This window comes from Rhinoraja longicauda, chromosome 32, assembly GCF_053455715.1.
Source record: "Rhinoraja longicauda isolate Sanriku21f chromosome 32, sRhiLon1.1, whole genome shotgun sequence".
Taxonomy (NCBI): domain Eukaryota; kingdom Metazoa; phylum Chordata; class Chondrichthyes; order Rajiformes; family Arhynchobatidae; genus Rhinoraja; species Rhinoraja longicauda.
Window position 1 is genome coordinate 1,325,047 of NC_135984.1, and position 14,820 is coordinate 1,339,866.

Genomic DNA, 14,820 nt, shown 5'->3' on the forward strand with positions numbered 1-14,820 from the left:
AAACTAATTGAGCTGCTGACTCACTGGGAACTGCCCAAGGAAATAAAGCTTTCGCATAAACAAATGGTTTCATTTGAATTAATCTGAAACTAAACTAGAGAAGCATCACTCTGAAATTCAAAGAAACTTGGAGCTGATGAGAAGGGAGAAGGATTCCCACAGAATGTGATTTAAATTGTATGATTTAAGTACGAAAATGAGGCTAAAAGAAAAGTTAAAAAATATACACTGCAAATGCTGGAAATCTTAAATAGATTCATACAGCGGGGAAACAGGCCCTTCGGCCCATCCTGCCCATGCTGACCCAGATGCCCCATCGACATTGGTTACACATGCCTATATTTGACATCTACCTCTAATTTTTTTTATCCATGCACCTATCTAAATGTCTTTTAAATGTTGTTACAGTACCTGCTTCAACTATTCCCATCCCACCTGCCCTGGGCAGCTTGTTCCATGCACCCACCACCCTCTGTGTGAAAACACAAAGTACTGGACACACTCAGCAGGTCAGGAAGTGTCTGTGGACAGGGAATCGATGTCTCGGTCAGTAACCCTTCCCCAGTTGCAAGGAACGGTCTAGGTCTGTTTCTCTTTCCACATTTGTGGCACGGTGGCGCAGTGGTAGAGTTGCTGCCTCACAGCGCCTGAGACCCAGGTTCGATCCTGACTACGGGTGCTGTCTGTACGGAGTCTGTACGTTCTCCCCGTGACCTGAGTGGGTTTTCTCCGGGTGCTCTGGTTTCCTCCCACACTTCAAAGATGTACAGGTTTGGTATAATTGTAAATTGTCCCAAGTGTGTGCAGGATAGTGTTAGTATGTGGGGATCATTTGTCGGTGTGGAATCAGTGGGCCGAAGGGCCTGTTTCCACACTGTATCTCTAAAGTAAACTCAAAGTATGAAAGCAAAAGCCTGACTTCAGTTATGAAGTAACTGCAGGTGGCGTGGGAGAGGCCAGGGGTAAGCTGGGACTTTTAGGACTGGAAATGAAGAAGTATTTCTACACTGAAATTAAAGAACTTCCCTTTTTTAATCAGTATCTGAACTAATTTTAGAATCTATACTGATGTTATTGAAGGTAGACACAAAATGCTGGAGTAACTCAGCGCGTCAGGCAGCATCTCTGGAGTAAGTGGATAGTGACGTTTCGGGTCGGGACCATTTTTCAGACTTGTTTTGAAGAAGGGTCTGGACTTTACTTCTCTCCAGAGATGCTGCCTGTCCTGCTGAGTTACTCCAGCATTTTGTGTCTATTAATAGTAATATAATAGTTGTATCTGTCAATAATAATGACGATCGTTTGCATGCAAACATTTTAAACATATCAACCAGTTGAGGAATTGGTTCTCCCATCCCATGGACAGCTGATACATAGCTCTTCAGCTAGTCACTGATGGTTATCAAGACACCCTGTCCATTATCACTGTGCTGGAACAATAGTCCTGTAACCTCTTTGCGTATCCAGCATCAGCTGCCTCAGTGCTGATAAGGGAGGCCAAGTTCATCAAATGGAATGTTGCCACGTACCACAATAACTAGTTCTCCATTTTGTAACATAGGGTGTGGCTCTCCTCTGTGTTGTTACATGTCCACCTCTGATTCCCACGTGCCTTCTGTTGCAATGCTGATCAACTGGAACAATCGTCCCTCATCACAAATGGAAGAGAGAGAAATCCTCTTAAATTGTAGGAATGTGCAGAGCTGGAGAGAGGCAGGTCCATGAGTGAGATAGTGTCACGTGTGGTCATGGGGCAGGAGGCTGTGGGCTCATCACAGGTACAGAGTGTGGAAGGGGGGGGGCGAGATAGGAAATGTGGCTGGAAAAGAAACACTGAGACAAGATAACGAAACTGAAGGAGGGAGCGAGAAAAAAACAGAGAAAATGGGCAGGGAGAGAGAGAGGCCTAGAAACGGGTAGAAGAAGTGAAACCGAGACCGTCGAAAGCCGAGAGAGAAGGGAGAAATGACAGAACAGGAAGAACTAAATTTGACAACAAGAGAATTCTGTGAAGCTTGGGGGAGACAAATGAAAGGCAAAGACATTGGGCTGTGTGGACCTGCACCAGCTCTGAGCCAATGTTCAGCAGGGAAGAGACTTGGGATATCGTGTAAGATCACCCCTCACTCTTCTAAACTCCAAAGAATACCAAGCAAACATTGTTTAGTATCTCTTGATAAGATAGTATCCTATCTGTAATTAGACCAGTTACTGTCTTTTGCTACTATGTCCTTTCCTAGATCAGGGGCCCAGAATTGCAAGCAGCATTCCAGGTGTGGCCTCACCAGCACCCTGCACAACTGTAATATACTTCCCTCTCTCTGAATCCGACCCCTTCACAATAAAGACCAACCTGTGCACAAGATGCAGCGGCTGACATCTGGCACATCTGGCACAGACCCAGACAGCCGAATCCTCATGTCTGTCGCCTGTCTCCTCCCACGTTTATGCGATCCTCTTGGGCAATCAATGTTGTGTATTGCTATTGAGGGCGTGCAGCGTAGGTTTACTACGTTAATTCCCGGAATGGCGGGACTGTCATATGTTGAAAGACTGGAGCTTGTATACACTGGAATTTAGAAGGATGAGAGGAGATCTTATCGAAACGTATAAGATTATTAAGGGAATGGACACATTAGAGGCAGGAAACATGTTCCCAATGTTGGGGGAGTCCAGAACAAGGGGCCACAATTTAAGAATAAGGGGTAGGCCATTTAGAACTGAGATGAGGAAAAACTTTTTCAGTCAGAGAGTTGTGAATCTGTGGAATTCTCTGCCTCAGAAGGCAGTGGAGGCCAATTCTCTGAATACATTCAAGAGAGAGCTAGATAGAGCTCTTAAGGATAGCGGAGTCAGGGGGTATGGGGAGAAGGCAGAAACGGGATACTGATTGAGAATGATCAGCCATGATCACATTGAATGGCGGTGCTGGCTCGAAGGGCCGAATGACCTCCTCCTGCACCTATTGTTTATTGTCTATTGTTGGTGTGTTATTGCTCTGCCCCTCTCTCTGTGCCTCTGCCACTCTTTTTCTGTCTCTCTCCTTTGTATGTCTGTGTACATTTTCTATCGACTAGAGCCGCTGCCTCACAGCGCCAGAGACCCGGGCTTGATCCTGACTATAGGATCGGTCTGTACGGAGTTTGTACGTTCTTCCTGTGACTGCGTGGGTTTTCTCCGGGTGCTCTGGTTTTCTCCCACATTCCAAGGACGTACAGGTTTTTGGGTTAATGGCTTCTGTAAAATTGTAAATTGCCTCTCATGTGTAGAATAATGCTAGTGTGCGGGGATAGAAACATAGAAAATAGGTGCAGGAGGAGGCCACTTGGCACCTCGAGCCTGTACGCACTGCTGACAGTGCAGAACGACGGGGCTGTTTCCATGCTGCATCTCTAAGGTTTCAGGGTAAGTGGCCAATCATTGAATACTCTAGAATAATCACATTTTGTCTGACAGTAAGTGCTAATTCTATGCCCAGAATTGTGGAGGCCAGCTGATCATGAATATTGTGTGGAGACCATCTATTTGCAAGAGCAGGGAGTTGAGGGCATGGAGGGGTACTTGGGTCGAGCAGACGTATCGTGTTGGACGGCCGGGCGGGATTGAAGGGACAGAGAGCTACTGTAAGCCCACTGTTACTGTGATGGTATCTCCACCTTGACTGCCAGCCACCGACTGACCAGTGTGAAAGCTGCAAGCAGCTCCATCTACTGGTCACTTCTCTCACTGCGCCAGTGATACACACTGTCACACACACACACACACACACACACACTGTCACACACACACACACTGACACACACACACACTGTGACACACACACACACACTGTGACACACACACACACTGTGACACACACACACTGTGACACACACACACACTGTGACACACACACACTGTGTCACACACACACACTGTCACACACACACACTGTGTCACACACACACTGTCACACACACACACTGTCACACACACACAGTGACACACGCACACTGTGACACACACACACTGTGACACACACACACACTGTCACACACACATACACTGTCACACACACACTGTCACACACACTGTCACACACACTCACACAGTGACACACACACTGTGACACACCCTGTGACACACACACACACACTGTCACACACACACTGTCACACACACTGTCACACACACACACACACACTGTCACACACACTCACACAGTGACACACACACACACTGTCACACACACTGTCACACACACTGTCACACACACACTCACACACACACACTGTCACACACACACACTGTCACACACACTGTCACACACACACTGTGACACACACTCACACACACACACACACTGTCACACACACACTCACACACACTCACACACACACACACTGTCACACACACACTCACACACACACACTGGTGGAGGAGAAGAAACTGGGGGGTGGAGAATCCAGTGTCCAAGGATGTGGGGAGGACGCAGAGAATCACATGCAGAGAATCAGTTGATTTCAGCCCATCAGGTCTATCCCACTGACAGAACACCACCACCACATTCCCTGTAACCTGTTCTTCCCACATTCCCACCAACTACCCCTGGATTCCCCACACCAGGGGAATTTACAGTCTCTAGTTCACCCACTGAACCACACGTCTTTGGAAGTTCCTGGGGAAACCCAAGTTCTTTCTCAGAGTCCCCTGTGCTCGAGAGTTACTTCTCCTCCAGTTGTGTTGTAGCTGATGTGGTCAGTGTGGGGATTTGTGGCGAATGGCCTTCCACTGTTTGCACTGGACCTCCATGCTGGTCATCAAAGAGGTCCTCTCTCGCTAACTGGATGCACCATCTCCAGGGTGGGGGGGGCAGGGATCCTGTGATCAGTCTAGTTTATTGTCACGTGTACCGATATACAGTGAAAAGCTTTTTGTTGCGTGGTAACCAGTCAGCAGAAAGACTATACAGGCGGTGGGGACAGTTCAACTTTCTTAAAGAGACTTTGAGAGAATCCCTAATGCTTCCTTTGTGCGCGTGGATATCTCTGCTTGTGTGGAGCTGTAAGCTGAGTGCCTGTGTTGGGAACCCATGACTCAGCATGTGAATGGTGGAGGACGCTGGGTAGCTGGCCGCTTTGTGTCATTCAAGCTTGGCTGCTGGAGGTGGCCGTCTGATGAAGGTCTCTGACGATGGCTCATTGATCTGCCAGTGGATTGGGAAGGTTTTATGGACAGTGTTGGTGCTAACCAATCTGCTAATCCAGCTTGCCTGTGTACACATAAAGAACTGGTTTACAAACATGGAAGCAAAGTGTTGGAGTAACTTAGCAGGTCAGGCAGTATCACACGGGAAATGGATGGGTGATGTTTGGGTTGGGTCATTCTTCAGATTGTTTGTAGGAGGTGTGGGGGGAAAAGAAAGCTCGGAGAAGAAAGAGGCAGCACAGAGCGAGGTGGGTGATAGGTGGATACGGGAGGGGGGCGGGATAGGCAGATGGTGTAAATGAAGGCCAGAGATTAGAGAAGAAGGTATGAGATGAACTGAATGGATAACAGTAGAATCCACCGTTGCTTCTCGTGCACCTGTGAGGCTGCAGCAAGCAATAACTGTTTTTCTGGTTCATACGACAAATGGACACTGGTGATTCTTGCCAGCACGGCCTCTGCTCATCTGAGGTACAGCACCTCAAGCTCAGCACAAGGGTGTGTCACAAGGCCGGCTGCAACCTACAAGAGGCACGAATCCTCTCCTGCCTCAGACTGGCCAGGATCTGCTTCAATCCCCAGAGCCGTGACACCTGCCTGAACTAACCGCTGCGTGCGACGCTGGCAACAATAGACAATAGACAAAAGGTGCAGGAGGAGGCCATTCGGCCCTTCGAGCCAACACCGCCATTCACTGTGATCATGGCTGATCATTCTCAATCAGTACCCCGTTCCTGCCTTCTCCCCATACCCCCTGACTCCGCTATCCTTAAGAGCTCTATCCAGCTCTCTCTTGAATGCATTCAGAGAATTGGCCTCCACTGCCTTCTGAGGCAGAGAATTCCACAGATTCACAACTCTCTGACTGAAAAAGTTTTTCCTCATCTCAGTTCTAAATGGCCTACCCCTTATTCTTAAACTGTGGCCCCTTGTTCTGGACTCCCCCAAAATTGGGAACATGTTTCCTTCCTCTAACGTGTCCAACCCCTTAATAATCTTATATGTTTCGATAAGATCTCCTCTCATCCTTCTAAATTCCAGCGTATAACAAAGTCCCACTGATGTATTCTGGTACATTTTCAGCAAGTTTATTCCAATTTTTTAATTGTGTTACTCCTTATCTGCATTTTTTTATTTGTTTAGGGCAGTCCCCTCTGGCATCCATTTAAAAAATTAAAAATAGAATTTCATTTCATTAGCAGCATGTAAAAGACACAAAGTCGAGTGTGAACTTTATTGAGGATGCAGTCCGGTCCTTGCAGTGACCAGAGATCACAGAAGGTCTGGAGTATTTTGCTGACTCTGTCTAGGATGACTTGCATAAACCCTGGCAGTCAAGCAGTAGGTCAGATCCTTCCCCGATAGCCCAGTGCCTGGATCTATGAGTGGCCACCGTGGCAAGGCCCAGGAACGATGTACCACTGCAACCCCTTGACCAGCCCACCATCTACACCAGGTGCCTGAAGACCAGAGAAGCAGTGTTTCCCACACACACTGCTCGTGGAGGATGAGGTGGGGAGGGGAGTTGGAGGAAGGAGAGTGGAGAGAAATGGTGGGAAGATAAAGAAGGGGAATGGGTGGGGGAGGGGGGAGATGTGGAGAGAAGGGCAGAGTACCTGGAGACGGGGTGGGAGAGGGAGGGGAACAGAGATGTGGTGTGGATGATGAAGGAGGGGCAGTGTGATGTTGGTGAAGTTTGATGTTTGCCCCAGCTTCATGTGCGCAGCGCAGCTGATTGTTTGGTCTATTTTGAGCACTACTGTGCTTGACTTGTCAGGAATCAGGACAAACCAGTTTCAGGGGTAGCCGAGTCTGCTGGGAGTTCTCGATCACAACGGCAAATGCTGCACTTGCTGCAGTCTCGCGGGGAAATAATGGGTAAGCTCTGGGTCAGAGGACCCTGCGTCCAGCTCTGGTTTGTTGCTTCAATGTTTAAACCGGTTTTATTCTTGTTCCCCCCCCACCCCCCCCCCCATCTCCGTAACATCAGAGGATGATGGAACTGTAAAGAATGTGAGAATTGTGTGCGCGTGTAACAAGAGATGCTCTCTGCCTCTGAATATATTTATCACTTCACTTATGCTCTGTCCTTTGTTCGGATTAAAAGGACTGGGACTTTTCTAACTTTGTGTCGGTGTTCCTGCAATTATTATTATTGGACAGGTGAACAATTACCCACCAGGCTGAAAGTCCCCCTGAGACCAAATCCAGAGCTCCGTGCGCCAGCCCTGTGTGGTACATCACACACCATCCCCCCAGCTCCATCATGTTCCAGAGCTCCGTGCACGGGGCCTGTGGTACACCACACACCATCCCCCCAGCTCCATCATGTTCCAGAGCACCGTGCCATGGGCCCTGTGTGGTACATCACACAGCAGGCACCATCCCCCCAGCTCCATCATGTTCCAGAGCTCTGTGCCATGGGCCCTGTGTGGTACATCACACAGCAGGCACCATCCCCCCAGCTCCATCATGTTCCAGAGCACCGTGCCATGGGCCCTGTGTGGTACATCACACACCATCCCCCCAGCTCCATCATGTTCCAGAGCACCTTGCACGGGGCCTGTGGTACATCACACAGCAGGCACCATCCTCCCAGCTCCATCATGTTCCAGAGCTCCGTGCGCCAGCCCTGTGTGGTACACCACACACCATCCCCCCAGCTCCATCATGTTCCAGAGCTCCGTGCGCCAGCCCTGTGTGGTACACCACACACCATCCCCCCAGCTCCATCATGTTCCAGAGCTCCGAGCGCCAGCCCTGTGTGGTACATCACACAGCAGGCACCATCCACCCATCTCGGCCGTGTCTAACTGGCAGCTTTTGTGTGTGCAAAGTGGATGTGCTGGGCAATGCAGCTCAGTGTTCCCCCTGGACACACCCTCTCTTGGTAGTGGGTGCTGATGGTTTATCTTATTCAGGAGTCTTAGAGCGCTGCAGCTGATGTTGAATTGCAGGAAGCACTGCGGTTAGTTTGTATACGGCAGATTCACACAGAGTGCAAAGTTTGCTAACAATCGGTTACCAATATTTCATTGCTCTTCCTGGTCCTAAACGTGGTCACAGATCTGGGTCGAGCTCCTCGTTAATGGTCTGCCAGATTGGGGGGACAGGGCTTTCTCCATCGCTGCTCCCACCCTCTGGAACTCACTACCCCAAACCGTCAGAGACTCCTCCTCACTCACCACATTCAAAACATCACTGAAGTCTCATCTGTTCAGCACTGCCTTCAACCACTGACCGTTACCTCACCTTCTTTTTCCGTTTCTCTTCGTTTATTCATTTATCTATTTATTTTCTTTTATGTTTTAGTAAAACTTGTAAAGCGTCTTTGAGTGTTAGAAAAGCGCTATATAAATGTAATGCATTATTATTATTATTATTATTAATCACCATCTGTGAGAACATGTTCATATGTGATAGGAGCAGAATTAGGCCATTCGGCCCATCAAGTCTACTCCGCCATTCAATCATGGCTGATCTATCTCTCCCTCTCAGCCCCATTCTCCTGCCTTCTCCCCATCACCCTGACACCCTTACGAATCAAGAATCTGTCAATCTCTGCCGTAAAAATATCCATTGATTTGATCTCCACAGCCGTCTGTGTCAATGACAGAGAGATCCAGGTTTAAATTCTGACCAGAATGATGACAATTCTGGCAACAAGGCACACTAGATTTTGTGCTAGTTTCTCAAGATGACTCTGACTCTCAAGCTTTCATTTCAAAGGCATGACCACTATGCATTCAAGCCTGGCTGACAGCAGTGTTGTGGACACCTGCAACCTTCCCAGAGGTGCGGTGAAAGCTGCAGGCAGATGAGCGAGGCCTCAGCTTCGACCATCGCCCCGCTGCACCAACGCCCACGGTCACCTGCATCTCTTCTTTTCCGTAGATCACCCGTACGGGAAACTCACAACAGTCGTTCCTTCAGGTGATGTCCTCCGACTCATCCAAAGGCTGGTTACTCCGACAAACCATACTGAGACGGGAAATAGTAAGGAGAACGTGCCGACATTCCATTCATTGCTGAATAAACTAAATCTTAAATATTTAACCAATAACCGAAACTAAAATAAAGCAAACATTCCATTTATATGCTACCTTGTGCAATCTTAGCGTGTTCCTAATGATCTCAGGTGCTTTATAGCTGTAAAGTACCTTTTCATAATGCTGCCATTGTAACTTTAGACTTTAGAGATACAGCACAGAAACAGGCCCTTCAGTCCACCGAGACCGTGCCGGCCAGCCATCACCCCGTATACTAACCTACACACACCAGGGACAATTTTACAATTTATGAAGCCAATTAACCTACAAACCTCTATGTCTTTGGAGTGTGGGAGGAAACTGGAGCACCTGGAGAAAACCCACGAGGTCACAGTGAGAATGTACAAACTCCGTACAGACAGCACCCCTGATCAGGATCCAACCCTCAGGAATCGAGCACAGGAATGGCAAGGGAAGTTAAAGCTAGCATAAGATGAATGGAAACGTTTTATAATATTACCAAAAGAGCAATAAGCTTGACTGGGGAGATTTTCAGAATTTAACAAAGGGCAATTAACAAATTGATGACTTGTGAAAATAAAGGGTAAATGTAATTCAGTGAGAAACAGGCGGATTTTAAATGTGGTTGTAAATTTGCATAAAGGAAAGGATTAACTATATAATGGGCACTGATAAGGACGGAGACAGGAGAAATTATATTGGGAAATATAATGAAATGACGGAGAATTTCAGCAAAAATTAGAAGTGATGCTGAGAGCCTTGGGAATGTAGATCCAGTGAATGAGGAGCTGAAAGAAAATAATGCAAGTGATGTGAGTTGAGTATATGATCCGATGCGATAGAACTTTATGCCCCCAGTCATGAAACACAACAAGATCTATGAAACATGAAATTAAAGTGACGAATGGAAAGGATTGAAGGTGTGCAAAGATTGGGGATGGGATGGGATGGGGGGGGGGTTGTGTGTACATGTGTATATATGTGTGTACATGTGTGTACATGTGTGTACATGTGTATATATGTGTGTAAAGTAAGTAAAAACGAGGCATTGGTAAAATTAATGGAATTGACAAAATATTGATTTCCAAAGACCTGATGAACTTCACCTCAAGGCTTTGAAAGAGGTGTCCATGGAGATAATGGATGCACTTGTTGAAATCCTCTTCCAGAGCTCTATCGATTCTAGAATGGTTCCTGCAGATTATCGTTAGTCTCTACTTAAGAGATAATGGGAGAGAAAACCAGTTAACCTGGCAAAAGGCTCGATTTTATTATTAAATAATAGTAACATGGAAGATATTAATAGAAGATCTATTTATATTTTTCATATCACCTCTCAGCCTCTAACATTTTAGGGGAAATAAACCTCGTGTCTCCACTCTCTCCTCATAACTCAAGCCCTCCAGTCCATGCAGCGTAACTGCAAGTCTCTTCTGCACCCTCTCTGCTTTAATCAGGTCCCTCTATGGTGAATAGCCAGAACTGCATAAAATACTCCAAATGCAACCTATAACCTTTCCTGCAAATGTGACATGACAGCCCAACCCACATATTCAGTGCCTTGACCAATGAAGGCAAACATGCCAATTGTAAAGCAGCATCTGCAGTTCCTTATTCTGTCATCCTCACCCCCTGTCATCCTTGGTCCCATTTTCAGGGAAGTTGGTACTTGTACCTCAAGGCCGTTCTGATCAACAACAGTCCCTCGTTCACTCTGCACATCCTCTCGTAGTTTAATTTTCCAAAATGCTTCACTTTGCATTTGTTCAAGTTAACTTTCATCCATTTCCTGACCCACTTTCACAGTTAATCTACGTCATGGGGTGATCGTAGACAACCTTCTTCACTGTCCACTCGACACCAACTTTGGTGACTTCTGCTCACTTGCTAATCATGTCAGTTACATTCTCATTGAAATCATTATTGTGGTGTGTGCTGGCTGTGAACATAGTGGAGGTATCCTAAACCAGCCCCACACAAACACGCCTGGAGAATTGGCTTCCTAGTTTAATAGAATATGGAACTTGGCGTAAAGTGGATTATATTCATTTGAGGGAAAATTATAAATGTGAGGGAGGTTGCAATGGGAAGCTGGGATGATAGGCTGTGGTGGGGTAGATGTGTGTGCATGAGGAGGGATGATAGGCTGTGGTAGGGTAGATGTGTGTGCATGAGGAGGGATGATAGGCTGTGGTGGGGTAGATGTGTGTGCATGAGGAGGGATGATAGGCTGTGGTGGGATGATAGGCTGTGGTGGGGTAGATGTGTGTGCATGAGGAGGGATGATAGGCTGTGGTAGGGTAGATGTGTGTGCATGAGGAGGGATGATAGGCTGTGGTAGGGTAGATGTGTGTGCATGAGGAGGGATGATAGGCTGTGGTAGGGTAGATGTGTGTGCATGAGGAGGGATGATAGGCTGTGGTGGGGTAGATGTGCTGGGATGATAGGCTGTGGTGGGGTAGATGTGTGTGCATGAGGAGGGATGATAGGCTGTGGTAGGGTAGATGTGTGTGCATGAGGAGGGATGATAGGCTGTGGTGGGGTAGATGTGTGTGCATGAGGAGGGATGATAGGCTGTGGTGGGATGATAGGCTGTGGTGGGGTAGATGTGCTGGGATGATAGGCTGTGGTGGGGTAGATGTGTGTGCATGAGGAGGGATGATAGGCTGTGGTGGGGTAGATGTGTGTGCATGAGGAGGGGCTGTTCCTTGTGTCTTTGTTGTCATTTAAGAGTTCCAGTCAGAAACATCAAACAATGAAAAGGCAGTCTGCGCTGCGGGTAGTACTGAGACGTGCTCATTCTGATGATGTTCCTCTCTCTGGTTTCAGATGGCGGTGTGAATACGCGAGGCATCATCATTGCCGTCTGCTTGCTGCTGCTGACCGTTGTTTCCCTGGCTGCCCTCTACACCCTCTACCACCAACGTGGGCACTGCTTTAAAAGTACACCAGCAATGTTTCTGTAATCACTGACCCCTCACTGACCCCCAGTGACCCCCCCACTGCCCCCCCCCCCCACTATCACCAACCACTGACCAGATCTACCTCCCACCCCTTCCCCCTAAACCAATGCCTATTGTTTTGCTCACGTGCTATGGGGAAATATTTCCGACTGTCTACGCCACTCACGCTGCCTGGAACATTGTAGTCCCTCCTCAGCCTCTCCCACATCAAGGAATACAGATGGCACCATCCCAACCTTTCTTCAAGTGAAACACTGCATCCCAGAGATCCTGGTGGGTCGTCTCTGTGGACCTCTCTTGTGCAAACACGCCTTCCCTACAGTGTGCCGACCTGTGTGTGAGTGTGTTCTGTGTGTGTGCTTGATGCATGTGTGTACTGGCACCGTGTGCGGGCGTTTGTGCAGGTGTGCACATATTAGACCAGCTTGTTGCTTCAATGCAAAGCCCGTTCTAATCCTTGTTCCTCTTTCTGTACATCCACAGGGCCCAAGATGAACTTCAGTCGGAATATTCTGAGGTACAGTTCACTATTGGTGTAGATGTGGACAGTTCACTATCGGTGTGGGTGTGGACAGTTCACTACCAGTGTGGTGTGGATAGTTCACTATCAGTGTGAGTGTGGACAGTTCACTATCAGTGTGAGTGTGGACAGTTCACTATCAGTGTGGGTGTGGACAGTTCACTATCGGTGTGGGTGTGGACAGTTCACTACCAGTGTGGGTGTGGACAGTTCACTATTGGTGTAGATGTGGACAGTTCACTATCGGTGTTGTGTGGACAGTTCACTATCGGTGTGGTGTGGACAGTTCACTATCAGTGTGAGTGTGGACAGTTCACTATTGGTGTAGATGTGAATAGTTCACTATTGGTGTAGATGTGGATAGTTCACTATCAGTGTGGGTGTGGACATAAAACGGAATGAAGTCAAAGACTTGCCATTCAATGGTGTGCAGCGTGTGCTGGTCCCTGTAAAAGCACAACGTTTAATTGTTGTTCAGTAAAACTGGCTCAAATCTGAGCTGAGTTGTGTGCCACATGCCAGCTGCATTGCAGTTCCGCTTCACATTGCAGGTCAGAAGAACCTTGCACTAAACACGGTTCTTTTCCTTAATCCATTGTAAGACACATGGCTGCCCTCCAAAATACACCCACCAGCCTTTGTGTAAAATGTTGCCCCTCAGGTTCCTATTAAACATTTCCCCCATCACCTTGACTTGTGGAACTGGACATGTACTAACTGCTGGATTCTTTTTACAGAGAGCTGAACTCCATCCAGCTGGAGTTCGACCCCCCATTTACTGTCAGTGGGATGATGAACAGTGTGGGAAATCGCAGCTCAGACCACCAGTTCCAGTATCACAACATGAGGACTAGTGAAGAGGACTTCTCTGCAGCCAGTGTGTAGCATCCTTGCTTCATGGGCGGCTGGTGCAGGGACCAGGACTGCATCACCATCAACAACTCCTAGAGAAATAAGGGACCTCGTCCTCTGGTTTCTGTGGAACTCATTGCCACAGGCGGCTGTGGAGACCAAGTCAGTGGATATATTTAAGGCAGAGATAGATAGATTCTTGATTAGTGCGGGTGTCAGGGGTTATTGGGAGAAAGCAGGAGAATGGGGTTAGGAGGGAGAGATAGATCAGCCATGATTGAATGTCAGAGTAGACTTGATGGGCCGAATGGCCTAATTCAGCTCCTATCACTTGACCAGCTGCTCGGCTGTGTGTATGAATGTCCATGTTGGGCGTACACAGCCCAGAGAGGAGCCGTAAGCTTCTGCCATTCATTCTGTACAATGTACAAGGTCAAGAGGTTCCAGAGTTCCTGCTCATTCATAACTAGTCAGTTCACAGCTTTGGTTTTGGTGAACCTGGCTTGCGCCACTCTCTGGATAAGGTCAGTGATGGAGCAAAGACTTTGCCTTCAACGCCTGCCCGTGGAGATGGGAGCCACCTTGCCTCGGTAATGGCCAGCTGACTACTTGAGACCAGACGATTTCTACATACTGGACAGCAGAGTGTAGCAGCAGACAGCAGATGCTTTATCTGTGCTATCCTTTGGCTGAGATTTCAAACTGAGGCCCCACCTTTCCTCTTGGGTAGAAATAAAATATCCCAGAGTAAGTTTTAAGACTACAAGAAGAGGGATAATTCTGGCCAATATTTATCCAGATATTACAGAAACATATCTGGTAAAGTACTGATCGGAGCCTAATTGGCTCAAAACGACTCCTGCATTTCCGCCAGCAGTGACTACTCTAGAGTCGCTGTGAGATAAAAGGAGTGAGTGAGTGAGTTAGCCCTTGACATTGGAGCAATGGGTCCTCCTGATATCTTTCTCCACCTCTGTTTTGTGAGAAAGATTCACCAGGTAGTTTACATTTTTCCCATTTCTGAGATTTGTTTGCCAGGGAGTGCAAATGTTTTTAATTCAATATTTTTTTAACCATTTGAACATGAGAAAAGACTAACGCCTTGCATTTATACGGTAACACTGAGAGCTACATCTTACCAGCAAGTACTTTGCAAGTAACTATTGCTATAAATGTAGAAATGTTTCTGGTGTGAACTTGCTGTGTGCCAATTTGTACAGATCAAGCTAAGATACAATGCCCAGTTATTTGTTTTACTGTAAAGAGACACAAAGTGCTGGAGTAACTC